Source organism: Nomascus leucogenys, unplaced genomic scaffold (assembly GCF_006542625.1).
Source record: "Nomascus leucogenys isolate Asia unplaced genomic scaffold, Asia_NLE_v1 Super-Scaffold_285, whole genome shotgun sequence".
Lineage (NCBI taxonomy): Eukaryota > Metazoa > Chordata > Mammalia > Primates > Hylobatidae > Nomascus > Nomascus leucogenys.
The window spans coordinates 3,880,950-3,893,417 of record NW_022095770.1 but is presented as its reverse complement, the minus strand read 5'-3'; the positions used below and the strand labels follow the sequence as shown (position 1 = coordinate 3,893,417).

General features: G+C 44.5%; 1 protein-coding gene across 2 annotated transcripts in view; it reads right to left on the bottom strand.

Moving 5' to 3' along the window:
• FBXL20 (F-box and leucine rich repeat protein 20) overlaps positions 1-12,468 on the bottom strand; it is a 130,386-nt gene that overhangs the window by 110,702 nt on the left and 7,216 nt on the right. The gene's annotated exons all lie outside the window — the stretch shown is intronic.

The following is a 12,468-nucleotide window of genomic DNA, read 5'->3' as shown; positions in this document are numbered from 1 at the left end:
TTTGTGGTTCTAGGTATTAAGAAATTTCTGTAGTCATTAGCTGACCACTAAGCTAATGGAACAGAGATTTTAACCCAGGTGCAGTGGCTCATGCATGTAATCCTAGCACTTTGGGAGATAAGGCAGGAGGATTGCTTGAGACCAGCCTGTGCAACATAGTGAGACCCTGTCTCTACAAAAATGGAAGGTGAGCCGGGCACTGAAACCACCTTTGCAAAATTATGACTGAGACAGTGAAAGAAATCTAACTTAACCGACTCCACCTTGCTTCTAACCTCCAAGATGCCCTTGTTCATTCCTGGGCTGAACTAACTTTAGGATAAACCGAGTTTATAGTTTAAAACAAAGACCGGAACAGCCCTTTCCCAAAGCAGACCTCCTTCTTGCCTGGGGACTAGATCGACTCTGTAGTACTAACATTAGCCACAAGATTAGAAATTATGGTTTAGGAGTCATGAAGCTGGAGGCTACAAGATTCTGACCCTCCCTAAACTGCTCCTAAGATCAGTGCTTGAGATATTTTGCAGACCCTGCACTTGATGGATCAGCTGGCACCACCCAGATCCGTTAACTGGCTCATCTGATCTTGGGGCCCCCACCCAGGAACTGACTCAGTGCAAGAGGACAGCTTCGACTCCCTCTGATTTCATCCCTGACCAATCAGCACTCCTGGCTCACTGACTTTCCCCCACCCACCAAGCTGTCCTTAAAAACTCTGATCCCCGAATGCTCAGGGGGACTGATTTGAGTAATAATAAAACTCCTGTCTCCCACACAGCTGGCTCTGTGTGAATTATTCTTTCTCTATTGCAATTCCTGTCTTTTTTTTTTTTTTTTTTTTTTTGAGACGGAGTCTCGCTCTGTCGCCCAGGCTGGAGTGCAGTGGCGCGATCTAGGCTCACTGCAAGCTCCGCCTCCCAGGTTCATGCCATTCTCCTGCCTCAGCCGCCTGAGTAGCTGGGACTACAGGCGCCCGCTACCACGCCTCGGCCTCCCAAAGTGCTGGGATTACAGGCGTGAGCCACCGCGCCGGGCCTGCAATTCCTGTCCTGATAGATCGGCTCTATCTAGGCAGCGGGCAAGGTGAACTCTCTGAGCAGTTACAGCATGCTGGCACATGCTTGTAGTCCTAGCTACACAGGAGGATGAGGTGGTAGGATGGCTTGCACCTGGGAGTTTGAGGCTTCAGTGAACTGTGATTGCAACACTGCACTCTAGCCTGGGCAACAGAGCAAGACCCTGTCCTCCACCACCTACCGCCCCCCAACCGAAAAAAGGACAGAGATTTTAGGGTCACAAATGACAAATACAGACTGTACAGAATTAGTTTGGGAAAGACACTAAACAAACAATACTAATACAACAAGCAGAACTAACTGGGAGGGAAGTGAATGTAATTTCCAGAGTTGCCACATTATAATATGCAAAATGTTCTGTTTTCAACAACTACTAAAATGAAGGTATGCATAGAAATTATTTTAAAATGATATGAATGTATCCAAAGAACTCTTATAGCCCAACAATAAAAATACAACTAACCCAATTAAAAAATGGGCACAGAGGTGTGGTAGCTCACATTTGTAGTCTCAGCTACTTGAGAGGCGTAGGCAGGAAGATTGAGCATAGAAGTTTGAGATCAGCCTGAGCAACAGAGCAAGACCGCATCTCTTGAAAATACAAATAAAAAACTAAACAGGCAAAAGACTAAACAGACATTTCTACAAAGGAGATAGACAAAGTCAACAAGCACACAAAAAGATGGTCAACATCATTATTCATCAGATAATTACAAAGCAAAAACACAATGAGATACCACCTGACACCCACACCCACTAGAATGGCTATAATTTTTTTTTTTTTTGAGATGGAGTCTCACTCTGTCGCCCAGGCTGCAGTGCAGTGGCACCGTGTTGGCTCATTGCAACCTCTGTCTCTTGGGTTCATGCCATTCTCCTGCCTCAGCCTCCCGAGTAGCTAGGATTACAGATGCCCACTACCACGCCCAGCTAATTTTTGTATTTTTTAGTAGAGACAGAGTTTCACTATGTTGGCCAGGCTGGTCTCGAACTCCTGACCTCAGGTGATCCGCCTGCCTTGGCCTCCCAAAGTGCTGGGATTACAGGCGTGAGCCACTGTGCCTGGCCTATTTCCCTTTTTAAAATATTATAGCTATCCTATGGCCAGGCACGGTGGCTCACACTTGTAATCCCAGCACTTTGGGAGGCCGAGGCAGGCGGATCACCTGAGGTCGGGAATTCAAGACTAGCCTAATGGAGAAACCCAGTCTCTACTAAAAATACAAAATTAGCCAGGGTGGTGGCGCATGCCTATAATCCCAGCTACTTGGGAGGCTGAGGCAGGAGAATCGCTTGAACCCAGGAGGCAGAGGTTGTGGTGAGCTGAGATCGCACCATTGCACTCCAGCCTGGGCAAGAAGAGTGAAACACCGTCTCAAAATAAACAAATAAATAAAATAAAATAATAATAATAAAGGAAAATAACAATTATTGGCAGGATATGGAGAAACTTGAGCCCTTGTACACTGCTGGTGGAAATATACAATGATGTAACTGCTGTGGGAAACACTTTGGTGATTCCTTAAAAAGTCAAATATAGAAATTCTAACTTTGGGAGGGGCTGAGGCGAGGGGATCGCCTCAGTTCGAGAGGCCAGCAGTTCAAGAACAAGCCTGGGCAACATAGCAAGACCCCATCCCTTACCAAAAAAAAACAAAAAAAACCTGGCCAGGCACAGTGGCTTACCCCTGTAATCCCACTTTGGGAGGTCAAGGCAGGAGGATCACTTGAGATCAGGAGTTTGAGACCAGCCCGGGCTACATAGCAAAACCTCTTTTCTACTAAAAATAAAAAAAATTAGATGGGCGTGGTGGTACACATCTGCCACTTAGCTACGTGGGAGGCTGAGGTGGAAGGATCCCTTGAGCCTCAGGAGTTTGAGGCTGCAGTGAGCTATGATTGTACCACTGCAATCCAGCCTGGACAACAGATCAAGACCCTGTTTCAAATAAATAAAATAACATAAAATAAATAAATATATAAAATATTTAACAATTAGCTGGGTGTGGTGGCGTGTGCCTCTGGTCCCTGTTACTCAGGAGGCTGAGGTGGGAGGATCACTTGAGCCCAGGAGGTCAAGGCTACAGTGAGCCATGATCGCATCATGGCACTCCAGCCTGAGTTGACAGAGTGAGACCCTGTCTCAACAAAGAAATTAGAAATAAATATATATAGAAGTTCTACTTTCAAAAGATATCTAGAATCCAATTACTTCTCCCCATCTCTACTATAATCAACTTGATGCAAAATATTAACATCTCCTTTCTCATTTATTGCAAGAGCTAAGAACACTGGTTACAACATCACAGTCTACACAAAACAAGAGTGACACTCAATATGAGTTATATCACGTTCCTCTTCTGCTAAAAACAGAACACAATTCAAAAACACATCTATGAATGTATGGCTTACTTTGTCAGAATAAAATTCAGAGCTTAAAATGGATTACAAGGCCATTCATTATCTGCCCTTCTCTCTAACCACCACCACCACCACTCTGTTCCGAATTCCCACCAATAACTCTGACCTCATCCCTACCACTGTTCCCCAACTTCACTATGATCTGACTACAATAACCTACCACTGTTCTTAGAGTACATCAAGGACACTGCAACTTTTGTTTTTGCACTTACTATCCTTTGGCTATAATGATCTTTCCTCTGATAACCACACACCTTGCTTTATTTCATTAACTCTGCTCAAATGTTACCTTAATAGTGAGGTCTCCTTTACCATTCTCTATAAAATGTGAACCATGCCCAGCTCCCTTCCCCCTTTTCCTGCCCTTTATTTTGCCCATCACTATCATTAACATCTGGCATATTATTTACTTTTTTATGTTGTCAATCTCCCCTCACTAAATTTTAAAATCCATTAGGGCAGGACTTTGTTTTGTCCACTTTTATTATACCCTCAGCATCTATAAGAATACCAGGCATGTAAAAAGTGCACCACAAATATTTGCTGACTGAATTAGTGATGAGAAAAATTTAACAGGAAAGAGAAAACTCACCTGTACTACCATTAAAAACTATAGAAATAAAACTAGCAGGCTGGGCATGGTGGCTCACACCTGTAATCCCAGTACTTAGGGAGGCAGAGGCGGGTGGACTGCCTAAGGTCAGGAGTTCGAGAGCAGCCTGACCAACATGGTGAAACCCCGTCTCTACTAAAAATACAAAAACTAGCAGGGCGTGGTGGCAGGGACCTGTAATCCCAGCTAGTCAGGAGACTGAAGCAGGAGACTCGCTTGAACCTGGGAGGCGGAGGTTGCAGTGAGCCAAGATCAAGCCAATGCACTCCAGCCTGGGCAGTAAGAGTGAAACTCCGTCTCAAAAAAAAAAAAAAAAAAAAAAAAAAGTTGTTATTAAAAGCTAAATAATAGGCCAGGCACAGTGGCTTGTGCATGTAATTCCAGCACTTTGGGAGGCTGAGGCAATAAGACTACTTGAGCATAGGAGTTCGAGACCAGCCTGGGCAACAGCTAGAAACCCCATCTCTACAAAAAAATAAAAACAAAAAATTAGCCGGGTGTGGTAGCATACACCTGTGGTCCCAGCTACTCAGGAGGCTGAGGCAGGAGGATCACTTGAGCCCAAGAGGCAGAGGTTGCAGTGAGACAAGATCGTGCCACTGCACTCCGGCCTGGGTAATAGAGTGAGACTCTATCTCAAAAAAAAAAAAAAAAAAAAAAAAAGGCTGAATAAGGCCTGGCTTGTAGCTCATGCCTGTAATCACAACATCCCAACATCATGGGAGGCCGAAGCAGGCAGATAACTTGAGCCCAGGAGTTTGAGACCAGTCTGGCAATATGGTGAAACCCCATGTCTACAAATAAATACAGAAATCAGCTGGGTATGGTGGCGTACACTTGTAGTCTTAGCTACTCAGGGGACTGAAGTGGGAAGATTACTGGAGCAGTGGAGAGGTTTAGGCTATAGTGAGCCATGATGGCACCATTGCACTCCAGCCTGGGTGACAGAGCAAGATCCTCTCTGAAGGAAGAAAAAAAAAAAAAAAAGGCTGGGCACAGTGGCTCATGCCTGTAATCCCAGCACTTTGGGAAGCCGAGGTGGGCAGATCACGAGGTTAAGAGGTCGAGACCATCCTGGCCAACATGGTGAAACCCTGTCTCTGCTAAAAATACCAAATTAGCTGGGCATGGTGGTGCACACCTGTAGACCCAGCTACTCAGGAAGCTGAGCAGGAGAATCACTTGAACCTGGGAGGTGGAGGATGCAGTAAGCCCAGATCACGCCATTGCACTCCAGCCTGGCGAACACAGTGAGACTCCGTCTCAAAAAAAAAAAAAAAAAAAAAAAAAAAAAATCCATTCCCCTAAATTAATGTATAAGGCCAATTAATTAACATTATTGTATTATAAATTAAAAATAGATGGCCGGGTGCGGTGGCTCACGCCTGTAATCCCAGCACTTTGGGAGGCCGAGGTGGGCATATCACAAGGTAAGGAGATCGAGACCATCCTAACATGGTGAAACCCCGTCTCTACTAAAAATACAAAAAATTAGCCAGGCATGGTGGTGTACACCTGTAGTCCCAGCTGCTGGGGAGGCTGAGGCAGGAGAATGGCGTGAACCCGGGAGGTGGAGGTTGCAGTGAGCCCAGATTGCGCCACTGCACTCCAGCCACAGCAACAGAGAGAGACTCTGTCTCAAAAAAAAAAAAAAAAAAAATAGATGAAAGGAACAGGCCTTAGTTCAAAACAGACCTATGAATGTATTCAGCTTTATTATAGATATGGCATTTCAAAACCAGGGGAAAGGCTGGGCAAAGTGGCTCATACCTATAATGCTAACACTTCAGGAAGCTGAAGTGGGAGGATGACTTGAGGCCAGGAGTTTTAGACCAATCTGGGCAACATAGGAGAGCCCATTGCTACAATTTTTTTTTTCTTTTTTAAACTTGCCCAGGTGTGGTGGCATGCACCTGTAGTGTAGCTACTCGGGAGGCTAAGGTAGGAGGATCACTAGAGCCCAGGAGTTGCAGGCTGCAATGAGCTATGATCCTACTCTGCACTCTAGCCTGGGTGAGAGAGTGAGACGTTGTCTCTAAAAAAATAAAATAAATTTTAAAATTTAAGAAAAGGCCGGGTGCAGTGGCTCATGCCTGTAATCCCAGCACTTTGTGAGGCCGACGCGGGTGGATCACGAGGTCAAGAGATCGAGACCATCCTGGCCAACATGGTGAAACCCCATCTCTACTAAAAATACAAAAAAAAAAAAAAAAAAAAAACAAAAAAAAAATTAGCTTTGCATGGTGGCACGCACCTGTAGTCCCAGCTACTCAGAAGGCTCATGTAGGAGAATCTCTTGAACCCGGGAGGCAGAGGTTGCAGTGAGCCGAGATCACGCCACTGCACTCCAGCCTGGCAACAGAGTGAGACTGTCTCAAATAAAAAAAAAAAGGAAAAGAAAAACTGAAATATTCATATAATGGAATACTATGTAACAATTAAAAGAAATATATCCAGCAGACCTCTAAGAAATATAGAGAAAGTTTCAGAATAACAGATACAATATAAGGTCAATTATGTAAACACTCACACATACACAGACACACATGGAGAAGAAAAACCTTGGTCGGGTGTGATGGCTAATGCCTATAATCCTAACATTTTGGAAGGCTGAGGTGGGAAGATCAAATGAAGCCAGAGTTGGAGATTAGCCTGGGTAACAGACAAAGATTCTGTCTCCAAAAATGAAACATAAAAACCCTACAAGGATAATCACCAAGTCTGTAACCGTCCTTATCTCTTGAAGTACAGAGTAGAATGGAGAGGATCAGTGTTACAGGTAGTGTCAGAGGCTCTTTTTGTGATACTTTATATGTTTGTTTGTTTGTTTGTTTGTTTGAGATGGAGTCTCATTCTGTTGCCCAGGCTGGAGTACAGTGGCGCGATCTCGGCTCACTGCAACCTACGCCTCCCAGGTTCAAGCGATTCTCCTGTCTCAGCCTCCCAAGTAGCTGGGATTACAGGCACATGCCACCATGCCTGGCTAATTTTTTGTATTTTAGTAAAGACAGGGTTTCATCATGTTGCCCAGGCCGGTCTCAAACTCCTGAGCTCAGGCAATCCACCCACCTCGGCCTCCCAAAGTGCTGGGATTACAGGCGTGAGCCACCGTGCCCGGCTACTTTGTATGTTTTAATTTTTAAAAAATTTATTAATGTAAATTTTATACATAAAATTTATAGGCCAGGCCTGGTGGCTCATGCCCATAATCCTAGCATTTTGGGAGGGCAAGGCAGGAGGACTGCTTGAGCTCAGGAGTTCAAGACCAGCCTGAGCAACATAGGGAGATTCCATCTCTACAAAAAGTCAAAAAAATTAGCCAGGCACGGTGGCATGCGCATATGGTTTCAGCTACTTGGGAGGGTAAGTTGGGAGGATCACTAGGGCCCAGGAAGTCAAGGTTGCAGCGAGCTGTGATCATACTCTTGCACTCCAGCCTGGGTGGCAGAGCGAAACCCTCCTCAAAAAAATAAATCGGCCAGGCGCAGTGCCTCAAGCCTGTAATCCCAGTACTTTAGGTGGCCGAGGTGGGCAGATCACAAGGTTAAGAGTTCGAAACCTCCTGGCCAACACGGTGAAACCTCGTTTCTATTAAAAATACAAAAATTAGCTGAGAGTGGTGGTGCGCGCCTGTAGTCCCAGCTACTCAGGAGGCTGAGGCAGGAGAATCGCTTCAACCCGGGAGGCAGAGGTTGTAGTGAGCCGAGATCACATCACTGCACTCCACCCTGGAGACAGAGCAAGAGTCCATCTCAAAATAAATAAATAAATAAAATATAATAAAATTTATATATAATTTGTATAAATTAAAACTTATTTCTAAAGGTGGAAGACAAGAGGTGCTAAACTCTATGTCCAGCATAATCTTGTTTGTTCATAAAATATAGAAATAGATACATAATTTGGCCAGGCACGGTGGCTCACGCCTGTAATCCCAGCACTTTGTGGGCTGAGGTGGGCAGATCACGAGTTCAGGAGTTCGGGACCACCCTGGCCAATGTGGTGAAACCCCGTCTCTACTAAAAATACAGAAATTAGCTGGGCGTGGTGGTGTACGCCTGTAATCCCAGCTACTTGAGAGGCTGCGGCAGGATAATCACTTGAACCTGAGAAGTGGAGGTTGCAGTGAGCCAAGATCATGCCACTGCACTCCACTCCAGCCTGAGAAACAGAGACTCCGTCTCAACAAAAGATAAATAAATAAAATAAATAGATACATAATTTATAAAAGGATACATAATACACAATTAACAATGGTTACTGCTGGGGCACAGTGGCACACAATGGCTCACACCTGTAATCCAATTAGCTATGCATGGTGGCGCATGCCTGTAGTCTCAGCTACTTGGAAGACTGAGGTGGGAGGACCGCTTGAGCCTAGGAGGTCAAGGCTGCAGTGAGCTATGATGGTGCCACTGCACTCTAGACTGGGCAACATTGTGAGACCCTGTCTCTAGAAACACACACGCACACACAAGCTATGATGGTGCCACTGCTCTCCAAACTGGGCAACACTGTGAGACCCTATCTCTAGAAACACACACACACACACATACACACACACACACACACACACACAAATGGTTACCTCTGGAGAATGAGGTGGGGAGAAGAAAGACTTACTTTTAACCCAAACTCACTTTAAGATAAATAGAAAATTGTATTTTAACTTCCCTTCCCAGCACAAATACTAAAGCAACAGTTTAACCTCCATTTCCAGTCTGAAATTAAACCACAGGCCTATTCCTATAACTGTCTTATTTTAGTAAAACAGAAGTGGGTGGAAGAAAGATATGTCACTGAAACACATTAAACTGAGAGACTTGAGTCTACTGTAAGAACAGCCAAGGAGGCTGATGCTCAAGTTTCCTTAACTAAAATAACGGTAACAATTCACAGAGACTGAGCAGTCCAACTCAGCTGGAGTGAATGAAAGCTACAAGAAAGTTTACTGAACTAGTTCTCCATTAAATTTTGCTTAGGCAGCCAGGCGCGGTGGCTCATGCCTATAATCCCAGCACTCTGGGGGGCTGAGGCGGGCAGATCACGAGGTCAAGAGATAGAGACCATCCTGGCAAACACGATGAAATCCCGTCCCTACTAAAAATACAAAAATTAATTGGGCATGGTGGCACGTGCCTGTAGTCCCAGCTACTCAGGAGGCTGAGGCAGGAGAATCACTTGAACCTGGGAGGCAGAGGTTGCAGTGAGCCAAGATCACGACACTGTACTCCAGCCTGACAACAAAGATTCTGTTTCAAAAAAAAAAAACTAATCAGTCCTGCCGGTCGCGGTGGCTCACACCTGTAATCCCAGCACTTTGGGAGACCAAGGTGGGTGGACAAGAGGTCAGGAGATCAAGACTATCATGGCTAACACAGTGAAACCTGGTGGTGCGTGCCTGTATTCCCAGCCACTCCAGAGGCTGAGGCAGGAGAATCTCTTGAGCCCGGGAGGCAGAGGTTGCAGTGAGCCGAGATCGCGCCACTGTACTCCAGCCTGGGTGACAGAGCAAGACTCTGTCTCAAAAATAAATAAATAAATAAAAACTAATCAGTCTAGGGATGGGTGAGGTGACTCACACTACCCTAATCTAAAAATTTTAGTTTTCTTTTTGCCTGTCCTTCCTGCCACATATAATTCCTCACTCTGCAGATAGTAAGCCAAACATGAAGTGTCCAGAATAGCTATACCTATGGTATCTTATTATTACAAATTAAAAGTAAAACTGAGGCTGGGCGAGGGGCTCACACCTGTAATCCCACCACTTTAGGAGGCCAAGGCGGGTGGATCACTTGAAGCCAGAAGTTCGAGACCAGCCTGACCAACATGGTGAAATCCCATCTCTACAAAAAAATGTAAAATTTGCCGGTGTAGTGGTGCATGCCTGTAATCTCAGCTACCTGGGAGGCTGAGGTTGAACCTGGGAGGCGGAGGAGCCGAGATCGTGCCATCGCACTCCATCCTGGACAACAAGTGTGAAAGTCCATCTCAAAAAAAAAAAAAAAAATAGGCTGGCACGGTGGTTCATGCCTATACTCCCAGCACTTTGGGAAGCCAAGGCGGGCAGATCACCTGAGGTCAGGAGTTTGAGACCAGCCTGGCCAACATGGCAAAACCCTATCTCTACTAAAAATAAAAAAATTAGCCAGGCGTGGTGGCGGGCACCTGTAATCCCAGCTACTCGGGAGGCTGAGCCAGGAGAATCACTTGAACCCAGGAGGCGGAGGTTGCAGTGAGCTGAGATCGCGCTATTGCACTCCAGCCTAGGCAAGAAGAGTGAAACTGTCTCAGGAAAAAAATAATAATAAATAAATAATAATAATAATTAAATAAATAAAACGAGAATGCTTCCCCAGTTTTCACTTTGAAATGTATTCTCCACTTGATCAGAAAGTCACACTAACAAACACCACAGTGGTTACTACATTTGATTAAGTTTGGGCCGGAATTTTATATATTTATTGCCAACCTTCACTTCCATGTTATTAGATAAAATTTCTGTCTTAGCACCATAGTAATGCCTAAGATCAACTTAATTACTCACCTACATGGAACTGGATTTCCTTTTTTGTTTTGACCAGAAATTCCTGGGATCAAGGACAAAAATGATATATAAATTCATTATATTTCCACCTGACTACAACTATTAGATAAGAGGCTTATTAAAAGAGTATCATAAAATCAGTTTGAAGATACATGATTAGGGAATAAGTAGGTTACTTACTTAGAGCTATAACTTACATGCCTAATAAATAATTATTTAATCTTTGCTGAATACCCAATAAAATCATTACTTTAAGAGAAAGTCTTCAAAAGCTAATGCAAATTTGGTTTGGATTTATCGTATTACATACGAATTTGTTTTTTATAAAAGTTACACAACTAAGCAAGATGAATTGAGCACAAATACTATTGCACAGTTCAATACCACCACCTATTGTTAGTTGCTGTCAAGTAAAAATGTTTTATATATCTAACAGATCCAACTACATTAAGACATAAAACTAAAACCACAGCTGGATGCCTTGGCTTTTCTGAGTCAATATTTGGGTGGGAGGGGTCTGATCTAAGAATTCGCTTAGTCTCACTAAGTCTGGAAGATCAAGTAGGAAAACAGTGTAAAGACAACTATGCACAAGTAGCTAAATTTGGTCACTTTAAGGGCTTTCTTTCTTCTCCCTCCCTCCTTTGGATTTTCCTGGTGTCACGGAATATTTTATTTTGAACATCTAAAAATACCCTTCCAAAAACCACAGTACTAGTTAGATTACGGAAACTTTTTTTTTTTTTTTTTTTTGAGACAGAGTCTCGCTCTGTCACCCAGGCTGGAGTGCTGTGGCTCGGCTCACTGCAAGCTCCACCTCCCAGGTTCACGCCATTCTCCTGCCTCAGCCTCTCGAGTAGCTGGGACTATAGGCACCTGCCACCAGGCCAAGCTAACTTTTTTTTTTTTTTATTTTTAGTAGAGACGGGGTTTCACCGTGTTAGCCAGGATGGTCTCGATCTCCTGACTTTGTGATCTGCCCACCTCAGCCTCCCAAAATGCTGAGATTACAGAATTTTTCGGTTTTTTTTAAGACGGAGTTTCATTCTGTCGCCCAGGCTGAAGTGTGCTGGCACGATCTCAGCTCACTGCAACCTTCGCCTCCCGGGTTCAAGCGATTCTCCCACCTCAGCCTTCTGAGTAGCTGAAATTACACACGCCACTACACACATCTAATTTTTGTATTTTTTTTTTTTTTTTTTTGAGAAGGAGTCTCGCTCTTTCACCCAGGCTGGAGTGCAGTGGCGCGATCTTGGCTCACTGCAGGCTCCGTGCCCCGGGGTTCACGCCATTCTCCTGCCTCAGCCTCTCCGAGTAGCTGGGACTACAGGCACCCGCCACCACGCCCGGCTAATTTTTTTTGTATTTTTAGTAGAGATGGGGTTTCACCGTGGTCTCGATCTCCTGACCTCGTGATCCGCCCGCCTCGGCCTCCCACAGTGCTGGGATTACAAGCGTGAGCCACCGCACCCGGCCTAATTTTTGTATTTTTAATAGAGACAGGGTTTCATCATGTTGGCCAGGCTGGTCTCGAACTCCTGACCTCAAGTGATCCGCCCGTCTTGGCCTCCCAAAGTGCTGAGATTACAAGCCCAAGCCACTGTGCCCAGCCATATACTGAAATTTTTAATTCCGTTTCCAGTATGTTACCAGTTGAGAAACAGTAATCTAAGGAGTAGGAATGAGATCCTTGGCCTATAAGAAAGCACTTATACATTTGCAAGAAAAATGAGATCAAGATTTGAAAACAGACAACTTTGGGAATGAAAAGAGATGGATTTTTTAAAAATTAGGATTAAAAAGCATCATCA